Source organism: Globicephala melas, chromosome 4 (assembly GCF_963455315.2).
Source record: "Globicephala melas chromosome 4, mGloMel1.2, whole genome shotgun sequence".
Lineage (NCBI taxonomy): Eukaryota > Metazoa > Chordata > Mammalia > Artiodactyla > Delphinidae > Globicephala > Globicephala melas.
Genome location: NC_083317.1, coordinates 137,151,400 through 137,164,145, shown reverse-complemented (window position 1 = coordinate 137,164,145; position 12,746 = coordinate 137,151,400). Strand labels below are relative to the sequence as shown.

The window sequence follows — 12,746 nt, the reverse complement described above, 5'->3', positions numbered from 1 at the left end:
ATTAGGGGAGGAACACACCAGGAGCTTAAAGAAATTGGTAATATTTTACTTCTTAGGTTCAGAGATGAATTTATTATAACCATTTTGTTATTGTGCTTTATAATATGTATTATGTGTATTCTTTTACACATACAAATACTTCATAATACAAAGTTAAGAACTTTTATAAATTTGGTATAAAAATACTTGCATTTTTACTTAAAAATAAAACCCACAGGACAAAACTCAGCATTTCTAAAACTGAAATAATCATGTCTTTTAAAAAACATTGTTCTCTCCAGACTTCTCTCTTTATTTGCCTCATGCTACCTTCTCAGACCCAAAATCTTAGGCTTCCTTTTGACTACTTTATCCTCAGATTAATTTAATAATGTTAAGTACTAGTGATATAGTAATAAACAAGGCTTATAATAAGTATTTTCTGAACAAATAAATGAGTGAAGCAGTCTTTCTCTTTTTGTCTCTTGTAACATCGTCATTCAACAAGTTCTGTCTATTCTTAACAATTATATCTAGGTTAATCTGCGTTTTCTGTTTATAGGGTCTCCAGCTGGGTTTCAGGCCCTTACATGCCTGCACGGTCTCCCACCTGACTTTCCTGTCTGTATTCTTCCTTCTATTTATCGTTCTTATCTATCGTTTATCGTTCTTAACTGATACAGGATTAATCTTCCTAAAACATTGATTTGATCATTTTTGCGCAGTTCCTTGGAAACTTTAATGATAAAGTGCTGAGGTACATATTCTTTAGCTTGGGCACCAGGCTTCTACAGTTTGGTTTTAACCAAGGCCCATTCTCACTATTCCTTTTATGGGGGAACAGATACCTCTCTTACTGGCTGCTAAGCCTTGGGGCGTGGGGATGAGGGGTGGCGAGGTAGCCTGTCTGGATGTTCTTATTCTTCATGCTGTTGTAGCCTTCAGATTCCCTCTAGCTTCAAATATCAAATAACTGTATTTGGACCACTCTCAGAGAAACACTTGTGTTTTGCAGCAATTGTACTAGATTCTTCTTTTTAAAAGTTCAGTTAAGATTATTTTGTTTTCTGTCTTTTTGTTTTCTGTCTTTCTGGTATTATTCTTAAGTTTTGGTCTACTTTCTGGTTTTCTAGTCTGGTTTTGCTTGGAATCATTATCAGTGGAATCATTATCATTTTAGTGTGCAGCTGTCTTAGACAAGGTTCTCTGGATGCCGATAATAGAAATCTATACGAGATTGCTTAGCTCCAAGGAGAATTTTTATTAAAAAGCAACAAAGGTGGATTAAAGACTTGAATGTAAGACCTGAAGAAAACATAGGTGGTAAACTCCTTAACATCAGTATTGGCAATGATTTTTTTGGATTTCACACCAAAAGCAAAGGCAACAAAAGCAAAAATAAACAAGTGGGACTACATCAAACTAGAACGCTTCTGTATAGTGAAGGAAGCCATCAACAAAATGAAAGGGCAACCTACCGAAAGGGAAGAGATATTTCCAAATGATAATTCTGATAAGGGAGTATTATCTAGAATACGTAAAGTATTCCTACAACAACAGCAACAAACAACCCGATTAAAAAATTGGCAGAGGATCTGAATAGCCATTTTCCTAAAGAAGACATACAGTTGGCCAATAGGTACATGAAAAGATATTCAATATCATTAATAATCAGGGACATGCAAACCAAAACTACAATGAAATATCACATGAACTGAAATAAGTCAGATAGAGAAAGACAAATACTGTATGATCTCACTTACATGTGGACTCGTAAGACAGTCTTATAGATACAGAGAACATACTGGTTTTTGCCAGAGGTGAGGGTGGGCAAAACGGGTGAAGGGAGTCAAAAGGGACAAACGTCTAGTTATAAAGTAAACAAGTCGTGGGGATGTGAATTACAGCATGGCAACTGTAGTTAATAATACCGTATTGCATATTTGAAAGTTGATAAGAGAGTAAATCTTAAAAGTTGTCAACACAAGAAAAAAAATTCTGTAACTTTACAGTGATGATGTTAACTAGACTTGTGTTGATCGTTTCATGGTATATACAAATTTTGAGTCATAATGTTGTACACTTGAAACTAATATATGTCAGTTATATCTCAGTTAAAAAAAAAAGACAACAAAGGTATCTCATAGAACTGATGAGCAGGAACTACAGTTGATCTTTTCAGGGCTCTGGAAATCAGGAACTACAAAATCCAGTCTAATTTCTGTGGATTTGGTATGGGATGGGGAGGCTAGAATGTATAGTCCACCATCTTGCTTCATTCTGATTTCAGTTTAAGAATCAATTTGCTCAATAGATTCTTTTACAGATAGGGAGTTTGGTAATAGATATTTTTCCATCATTACTGTCCAAAGTATATCTCTAGCCTAGTTTTATATTTAGAGACCAGCAATTTAGAAGTGCAAGAGTTATGAACCTTCTGTAAGTGATGACATCAATTAAAATACTTCAAGTGAGTTATTTAAAGCTCTTGGTATGATCTTGAAAGTTTGAAGAAATGTGAACCAAGCATCATAATTTTGAAGTAAACTTGGCCTTTTATGGAGAGAAGTGTAACTATTTTTATGTATTCATTGTTTATTTAGTTTATTTGTATAGTTATGGAGAAGATGTATTGACTACTATTAAGCACTGTTTGTGCTTAATTCACAAAATTATCATCATCGTAAAGAACTCCCAACAACTGTTTATTTTGTTTTACCTGATTTTTGTGTATTAAAATATATAGAAATAATTGGGCCTTGAGCAGGAACATGAAATATTTCTCCTATTTAGACATTTCGTTGCTTTTTTTTTTAATTGTTGTAAAAGTATTTGATTATAGTAGTTTAATCTTTTCAGTCACTATCCAAGAAATTGAATTTAGGTGTCTGAGAGATTTTAGGAACTTTACCCATAAAATGTACTTTAAAATCTTAACTGAATTCCCTGGCAGTCCCGTGGTTAGGACTCCGTGCTTCCACTGAAGGGGGCATGGATTTGATCCCTGGTCCAGGAACTAAGATCCTGCGTGCCTCGGCACAGCCAAAAAAAAAAAGATAAAAAAAATCTTAACTAACATTTTCTGAGTAAGTTATACTTAACTATAAAAATTTGAATAAATATTATTGAAGAGAGAAAATGGATATAATGTCATAGCCAGTATCTTCTTTTCAGAACACAAGGATCAATTTGCATATGTGATAAAATATATTGGCAGTAAAACGAAGTGGAGATAGTGCGTGGCCTGTAATTTTTTTTGTAAAATGTTATAAAAGTAAGTGTCTCAAATACAGTGTAATTATAAGTTATAATAACTATTCATGATATCTTTGAATTTAAATTATGTCAAATTAAATAACTTAGATTGAAACTGCATTTATAATTATATAGAAGTTCATAATTTTTAGACAAAAAGCATTTACCAAAAATTATTCCAAAGTTTAGAAAACTGAGTAATTTAAATTTAAAAACTTAAAATAACCCTTAGTTAATGATTTTTATTTACCTTTGTTAAAGAAGACTTAGATGCAAAACTAATAATCTCTATCTCTTTAAATGTAAATGTCAATCCAATGAAAAGGTGACTGAAAATTAATGACTTTATTTAAAAAAGTGAAGTTCTTAAAATTTTAGATTAGATCTAATTTTTTTGTTAAAGGATTTTATACAAATTATAAGAATAGCTTAATTATAAAAATCATAAAGATAATTTTAATTCAGAATATTTAATTTAAGATAATTTAAACTCAAATGTATAATTATGAAGTTATGACTCCTAACTATAGAATTTGAAATAAGTCATATAATCTTTCTAGATATTTTTCATAATTAGGTGAAAACAAGGCATGAACTATCTCCATTTGATTTTCTTGCTAATACTTGCAATTTATTTCTAGAGTTATTCCTTAATTGCTGAAAAAGAGTTGGTCTGTCACATGGTTACCCATTATTTTTCTACAGTATGATATGTAATAAATTTTAAGGATGCATATTCAAGAAATAAATGTTGGTTAAAAAGTTTTTTTTATTATGTAGGTTTCAGGTGTACAGCATTGTAATTCAACATCTGTATACACCACAAAGTGGTCACTACTGCAAGTCTGGTTTACCATCCATCACCATCTCTTCATTTGTTTTGCTCACTCCCATCCGCCTTCTGGTAACCACTCATCTTTGTATCTATGAGTTTGTTGTTTTATTTTGTTTGTTAACTTTTTTTTTAAAGATTCCACATACAAGTAAAATCATATGGTATTTGTCATTTTCCCTCTGACTTATTTCACTTAGCACAATACTCTTAAGGTCCATCCATGTTGTCTCAAATGGCAGGATTTCATTCTTTTTTATGGCTGAGTAGTATTCCCGTGTGTTTGTGAATGTGTGTGTGTGTGTGTGTGTGTGTGTGTGTGTGACATCTTCTTTATGCATTCATCTTTAGATGGACATTTAGGTTGTTTGTTGTAAAAAATGCTGCAGTGAACATAGGGTTGCACATATCTTTCTGAATTAGTGTTTTCTTGTTCTTCAGATAAATACCCAGAAAAGGAATAGCTGGCTCATATGGTAGTTCTATTCTTAATTTTTTGAGGAAACTACATACTGTTTTCCATAGTGGCTGCACCAATTTATAGTCCCACAAACAGTGTATGAGGGTTTCCTTTTCTCCATATCCTCTCCAACATTTATTTATTTATTTTTTTGTGGTACGCGGGCCTCTCACTGTTGTGGCCTCTCCCGCTGCAGAGCACAGGCTCTGGACGCGCAGGCCCAGCGGCCATGGCTCACGGGCCCAGCCGCTCCGCGGCATGCGGGATCCTCCTGGACCCCTGCATTGGCAGGTGGACTCCCAACTACTGTGCCACCAGGGAAGCCCTATTATTTTTTTGATAATAGCCATTGTAACGGTGTGAGGTGATAGCTCATTGAGCTTTTGGTTTACGTTTCTCTAATAATCAGTGATGTTGAACCTTTTCACACACCTGTTGGCCATCTATATGTCTTCTTTAGAAAAATGTCTATTCAGATCCTTTGCCCGTTTGTTAATCGGTTTTTTTTTTCTTCTGTTTTTGCTTTTTGTTTTTTTGACCTTGCCACGCAGCATGTGGCATCTTAATCTCCCGACCAAGGATCAAACCTGTGCCCCCTGCAGTGGAAACTCAGAATCCTAACCACTGGACGGCCAGGGAATTCCCCAGGTTGTTTGTTTTTGTTGTATGAGTTCTTTATATATTTTACATATTGTCCCTTTATCAGAAATATGATTTGGAAATTGCTCCTCCCATTCGATAGGTTGCCTTTTCGTTTTTATGATGGTTTGCTTCACTGTGCAGAAGCTTTTTAGTTTGATATAATCCAAAAAGCTTTAAAAGGGCAGCTTACTTTTAGTGTATGTGTGTTTGTGTGTGTGTGTGTGTGTGTAAAGGTAGAGTTGATTCTTTGGTGGATTCAGTGCTTATGGAAAATAGTAGCTGATTAAACCTAGAAACTTATTAGAATTAGCTTTCCTTCAGATATAAAATATGCGCTCCTCTAACAAAGGTATGAGGTTCTGGTTTGAGCAGAAGCGTAAGGTCCTTTGTCCCCTTTGTAGTGCTGGATATGCGAAGAAGTAGTATAAACTTGGTGCGTTCTTTTCAAGTTGAATTTTAGTGGGATATTGTGTAATGGGAAAGAATTAACACAATTATTTAAAAATAATACTCAGTGCCAAAGAAAATTAATGGTTATTGTTAACAATTTTGGGTTCCATTCCCAGACCTCCATTGGGAGGTCATTTCTATTAGGGTACTTATTAGGGGGATTTCAGTGGGAAAATTTGTGATTCTGTGACTTTGGATGTTAATCTCTAGGTATCAGTTATTTCAGTCATTAGCATTTCCTTGCAGTAAGCTCAAGTCCTCTTTTGACAGATATAGAAGTAAATTGCTAGCCTTTATTTCCTCCCAATTTTAGCTATTTGCAAATGTTTATGATAATGAATTTTGGCTTGTGACTTGTTTTTATGGATGATATAAAAAATCTTTGTAGTTTGCCTTTACTTAAAAATATATTCTTAAAGAAAGTGCATTAATTTTTAGTGTTATCTTACTTGAAAATTTGCTTACTTACTCACTTTCATGTTTTAAGTAGAGATCAGGAAGTACCAGTGAAAAGCGTGCAATTATGGGAACATTTTCTATACACGGATGTGTGTATGTATGTAGGTATGTTTTTAAAACCTGCTTTTTTTCTCTCCACAAAGAAGACTTGAAGCAGCTAAGGAGAATACAAACAAATGTGGTTATGAATAACTTTAAATAAAAACTCAAAAGTCACTGTGGGATATTTAATTTTTCTTCTTCTTTATATTGGAATGGATTGGTGGTTGGTTAAACTTGGTGTGAGCTGTCAAAATTTTAAATTATAAGGCTAAATATTCTCATAGCCTGATGTTTGTGTCTGGCTGAAATAATGCATTAACAAAAATAAACTTCACTGTAAATCTCCAGCTTAAATCCATTTTTATTGTAAATAACCAAGTTAGAATATTTTGTGTCTTTTATCTGCTCACGCATTAACTTTGAATCAATATAGCTGTGGAATAGTTTGGGGAAGAATTTCTTTTTTTTTTTTTTCTAAAGGATGATCCAGAGATATATTCTTTCAAATTTAAGGCCAGCAGACATAGTGAATGAGGATGGGCAGAAGGACGTTTGTTTTTAAAATTTATTTATTTACTTATATTTTTGGCTGTGTTGGGTCTTCGTTGCTGCGCTTGGCTTTCTCTAGTTGGGGCAAATGGGGGCCACTCTGTTGCGGTGCGTGGGCTTCTCATTACCGGTGGCTTCCCTTGTTGCGGAGCACGAGCTCTAGGCGTGCGGGCTTCAGTAGTTGTGGTTCACGGGCTCTAGAGCGCAGGCTCAGTAGTTGTGGTGCACGGGCTTAGTTGTTCCGCGGCGTGTGGGATCTTCCCGGACCAGGGCTCGAACCGGTGTCCCCTGCGTTCGCAGGCGGATTCTTAACCACTGCGTCACCAGGGAAGCCCCAGGGGAAGAATTTCTTATTTGGACCTTGCCCCTGAGATTTTCTAAATGCCTTGAACTTTTGATTCTTCATGGTTAAGTATGGATGACAATTTTTGCCATGCTCAGCCTTTACCTTACTTTTACCTGATCCAGTTTTAATCACTCAGCCCAGTTTTTTTCTATTTAAATTCTTTTCCCATAGCCCATAGAGGTAGCACCATATGAATCTTACTCAGATCCAATAAGCGGTTAAATATCTTGCTAAATTGTTTGAATTTGGTGGCACTGAATCAAATAGGTTAATACATCATTTCATTTAATTTGCTATGTATGCCTAATGATTGTCCTTTCAGTTTCATGTGATGGAGACTGATGGTAAGAGGCAGCCGTTGATTGGATTTTGGATATCTTTTTATATTGTTGCATTCAATTTACATATTTTTTCTTGCATATTTTTGATGCTGTTCACCATGTTCTTTCACTTTCTAAGCTTTTAGCCATTATTATATCTGTTCTATAAAACCCATAAGGGTATTGTGATGCTTCAAATAGATGTGTGTCAAATATTTGAAAAGTGACCAAACGTTTATACAGCTGTTAGTTATGATTCTTTCTCAGGAGGCGTGATGCCATAATTTCTGTTTTGCCAAGTAGGTGTGAATTTATATTCGATTCCTGCTGGATGTCTGAGCAGGGTCTTTTAAATGAACTGCATTTAGAAATAAAAGAATCTGTCGTGATTAGGGGATTTAATAGGTAAAGTATGCTGAAGTATTATGTAGCTCACTTCCCATTGAAAGGAACAGTTAATGGAATTGGAATCTTGTTCATTTCAATACAATTGAAAATATATTCAGTCTCTGCTAATAAAAGTTTGGGATTTTTTTTTCATACAGTTACACATTAAAAATAACTAATAAACTAGATACAGTTTGGGCAGTATGGACAGAGTGTTTCCACTGAGAGGAAATCACTAGCTCTTGAAACTTGGTGTCTAACTTTCTTTACTAAGTCCACTTGTCTCTATTTTTGTTTATTTAGAGTACATCTAGAGCTTAAGTTCTTAGATTTTTAAAAAAATGATGGAAAATGCTGGTTTGGAATTCTGTTGCAGTGATTGTGGTGGGTGTAGCCTCTACGCTGATAAGCAGTCATCCAGGTGTTTACCTGTATCTTTACTTTGTTTCTTTTTCTTGCATCTTGGATTGTCCATTTGCATCTTCATTTAGTATGGAAAATTTTCAGCCATCATCTATTTGAACATCATCTATACTCTATTTGAACATCATCTATTCTCTCTTTTGTCTTTTGTATTCTTTTCTAATTTCGATCTGTTTGTGTTTTAGATTGTTGCTGCTCAAAGTGTGGTCCTCAGGTCAGTACTGGTCTGCAAACTGTTATTGGTCTGTAATGAACCAAGACAAATTCAGAGTAAACATTTAGAAGCTTTTAACAGCAACTTGATATTATCATGACATCTAAGCACATGATTTTTCAAAAAGAAATTCACGTTTACTGTATTTTATAGAAGTTTTTGTCTGCAGTAGATCGGCCATTTAAAAAATGGTCCTTCATCACCGATAGTTTCAAAAGTATATATTTTGTTAGACCTTCTTACTCTATTCTTTGTATCTCTTAACTGCTCTTACATATTTTATTTTCTTTCTTTGTCTTTCTGAACTGCATTTTAGATAGGTTTTAAAAGTCTTTCTATTTACTAATTCTCTGTACTGACTCTACTGTTTAAACTTTTACACTGAATTAAAAATTTTACCTATGTTTTTTATTTCTTGAGGTTTTATTTAATTCACACACATATTTTAAGCATTTCTATTACTTGAAACATCCTTATTGTATAATCTTTCCAGTAATTGAAATATGTGTACTCTAATTCTAACATCTCTTGTTTATGTTGGCCCTCATTCATTGTGTCTGTTCTGTGATTTTTTTTTTTTTAATTGAGTAGAGTTTTTTGGAAAGTTGTTAGATTCTTTGAGGCCTGGATTGAAGTTATTTTCTTTCACTGAGAATTTACCTGTGCTTCCTCCAGGTGACTAGGGATACTGACAGTTTAAGAGCACTTTAAATAGATCTCCACATGAGATTTGTTGGCTTATGCAAGTAGTGTGAATTTAGTCTGAGAACCTTTGTGAAGTTTCCCCTTTGTGATTACAGTGTCAAGAGAATTGATAAAACATTCTTGAAATGACAAAATTATAGAGATGGCACATAGATTAGTGGTTGCCAGGGGTTAGGGATGGTGCTTTTGATAGACTTTTTAGGGTCCATCTCCTGAGCCTCGTGTAGACATTAAGATGTAAGATCAGTTTCAACAGTTTTAGGTACATACTCTCAGAATGAAAGCTGGTTTCCTAGGTTTGCTTATTCTACTTTCATTGTGTTTATAGCTTATGTGGATAGGGTACTTTCTTGCTAGCTAAGCAATTCACTAAAACAGATTTTCCCACTAACGTTAAAAAGTTGTATCTAGTAGTATCAAGGTATCTAGTCTGCCATACTGCTGGAAATCAGTGACCCATCTGTCTACAGTTTAGTCTTATGAAGTATGTTGCTATTTTTGCCTGTGCTCTCTTGTATTTTTGTTAAACTATTTTATCTCTTTGGTCCATCAGACTTCTTGTACAGACCCATTACAATCTATACCCAGTTATGTTTTCTCCTTGGTTTCCCACTGTTCCTTCACTGGTGATATTATGGTTTATTAAAGACATCGTGTGTTGTAGCTGCCATTCTTTCACTCGTGTCATTCTATCCTGTTTAAATACTATCTCTCCTTTTGACTCCAGCCGCTGCTTCTAGCCCTGTTGACATTTTGGGCTGGATAATTCATTTTTGTGGGGGGCTGTCTTGTGCATTGTAGGATGTTAGCAGCTTCCCTGGCCTCTACTCACCAGGTACAAATAGTACCTCCCATTTTCTAACAGTTAAAAGTGTTTCCAGATGTTGCCAAATGTCCTTTGGGGGCACCATCTCCCGCGGTTGAGAACCACCGTTCTAGCTCTATATGAACTTGGCCTCAGTTGAAGAGCCTTCTTTGATGATTCCTGCCTGTGGCTTTTACCTTCTGGATTTTCTGTAGTACATATTGTCTGGATTGTACACTTGTCCCTATTACATTTGGTTGTGAACTTCTTTCTCTCTCTTCCTCCCCGCCCTCTGTGTGTGTGTGTGTTTGTGTATTTGTGTCTGTGTCTTTCTTGTTTCCCTCAAGTTCTAGAGGGTGGGGACTATGTATTTTACGTTTTTATTTGTTTGCAATTTTGGTCAACCCCATATACTTGTTAGTAGTTTTAAATATATCAATCTCTTGCTTTTTACTTATTTTTTCATTTTTTTATGTGGTAGTAATGGGGGTTTAGGAAATTGAATCATTCTAGAAAATGTGGAGAACTTTGAGGCATTCTAAATTGAGACTTTACTAATGGTAATGTTGAGACTTGCAGATAATAGAATTAATACCAATGTAACAATAGTGTGTATACTCAGTAATAACTCTGGAAAATTCAAGACAATGCAAGATAGTCACAAAGATATAAGAAACATGTAATTTCTGTTAGATAGATCCATTATATAAGTAACCAGAAAAATGTGCAGTAGAGTAGCATTAAGAAAAATAGACTCAGAAATATAGAAAATGGAAGGATTTGTAGAAGCATGAAGTACGAATGATTAGTTCTACAGAATGAGATGAGCAAAGTAATCAATATGTCAGGGTAAATTGTTAGGAATGATGGATGTAGCATCTGGTTAGGAGTGAGTTGTGTAAAGCTGATAAATGTGATATATGAATGTTAGTAAGTTGAAAACAAGTTGGGCATAGAGAGGTTAGCTTCTTACTGTTAACTCAGGAGGAACATGTATATTTTGCCCCAGTTGGGAAAGATACAGCGCAGCTATAGATCCCCCCCGGCTTTTTTAAATTATCACCAAGTTCCAAGTAACAAAATAAATTAAAGCTTGAATCTAATTACCTTTATAAAGTGCTTTTCCTCATCTAGGCCAAAATCTTCATGAAAAAAATCAAAAGCATAATATGTTTTCATTGTAGAAGAATTAGAAAGCAAAGAAAGTTGCTTCCCAAAGCCTAAACCACTATTATCATTTAATTCTGTTCTCTTGATCTTTATATGGTCTCAGTTTCTCTCTAGATATAGATATAAAATGTGCCTGTATATAGATATCAGTGTATACTGTGTGTATATGTGTATGTTTGTAAGTATGTATATTTATTTAAAATAGGGATTATTTTATATGAAGCGTGTTATAGCCTATTCTTTTTCATATAATATTATGAACATTCTTCCATATCTGTAAAAATTTTTTGAAGTGTTATTTAGTGTCTGCATAGCATTCTGTTCTGAGATTATCCCCAAATTTATTTAACCATACACCTGTTGTTAAACATTTAGATTTTCTTCCGTAAATATATATACACACACATATACACATATGTATATGTGTGTATATATGTACACAACGTACATATACACATAGTTTTTTTTTTCCAGGTCTTTTTTTAAAAATTTTTTTATTGGAGTATAATTGCTTTACAATGTTGTGTTAGTTTCTGCTGTGCAATGAAGTGAATCAGCTATATGTATAGATATACATATTCCCTCCCTCTTTGACCTCCCTTCAACCCCCACCCCCACCCCACCCCTCTAGGTCATCACAGAGCACCGAGCTGAGCTTCCTGTGCTTTATAGCACATTCCCACTAGCTGTCTGTTTTACACATGGTAGTGTATATATGTCAATCCTAATCTCCCAGTGAACCACTCTAATGAAAATTTTGAGTACATCTCCCATTTTCTTTGAAGAGTTGTTACCTCCACCATAGTCTGCCTCTCATAATTCGCTCCACAAAATCGTTCTCCCTGTCTTCCTTAATAAAAAGAATCCCAATTTTATATGTGGGCAGTATTACCAAATTTGGAGACTGTGTTTCCTATCCCCTCAAGTGGTTAGGTGTGGCCAAAGGACTAGGTTATGGTTGCGAAGCTGTAAGCTGAAATATGAGCATTAGAAGAGAGTGAGATGGGCCTTTCTTCCCCTTCCTTCGTGCTGCTCCCCATAGCCTTCTTGGAGTGTGAGGTGACTTTTAATAGAACAGTATATGGTAGAGCAAAAAGATGGAAAGAACTTGGATTCCTAATATTTGGAGCGGCCACATCAGCCTTTGATTGTCCACTTCTAGACATTTACATGGGAGAAATTCTCTCCCTTTGTTTTTTTCCTCTCTTAAGCCATTGTATTATAATTATTAAAAAATTTTTTTGTCTTGGGAAGGATATGACCTAACCCTAGCTGATAAAGGATGCCATTGTTTGATGCTCTGTGCAGTAATGTGATGGGTCCAATATAAGGAAACATGCATTGTGTCATGGTAGATTCTAGATCCATGTTGAAAACCAAAATCTACTTTGAGACTGGAGAGAGATTAATTGGCATTGAAAGGGAAATATTTGATATGTATTTTCTGGAGTTCTTTGATAATTATATTGCTGAATTTTGTTCTCAAATGATTTTAATAATTACCACAAATATTTCAGAAAATGTATGACAGCTTTTAGGCAAAAGAAATCACTAAGTATTGAAGATTATTAATTGTAGTGTATCAAAATAATCTCTTAAAGCCCTATGAATTTGTAATATTTATTAGATATCTTGGCTAGTCATTTAGACAGAGTTAGTTCATAAATGTGACTTTTAATGCTCTCATTAACTTTATTGGAAGAATTTT

At 34.6% G+C, this 12,746-nt stretch overlaps 1 protein-coding gene across 5 annotated transcripts in view; it reads left to right on the top strand.

Moving 5' to 3' along the window:
- Positions 1-12,746, top strand: part of TBC1D5 (TBC1 domain family member 5) — a 546,696-nt gene that overhangs the window by 48,155 nt on the left and 485,795 nt on the right. The window contains exon 2 of one of the 5 annotated variants that reach the window (XM_060298632.1): positions 8,330-8,358. The exons of the other annotated variants lie outside the window; for them this stretch is intronic. The gene's annotated coding sequence lies outside the window, so the exon portion shown is untranslated. The remainder of the gene's footprint in view (positions 1-8,329; positions 8,359-12,746) is intronic. 5 annotated transcript variants of the gene reach the window in all.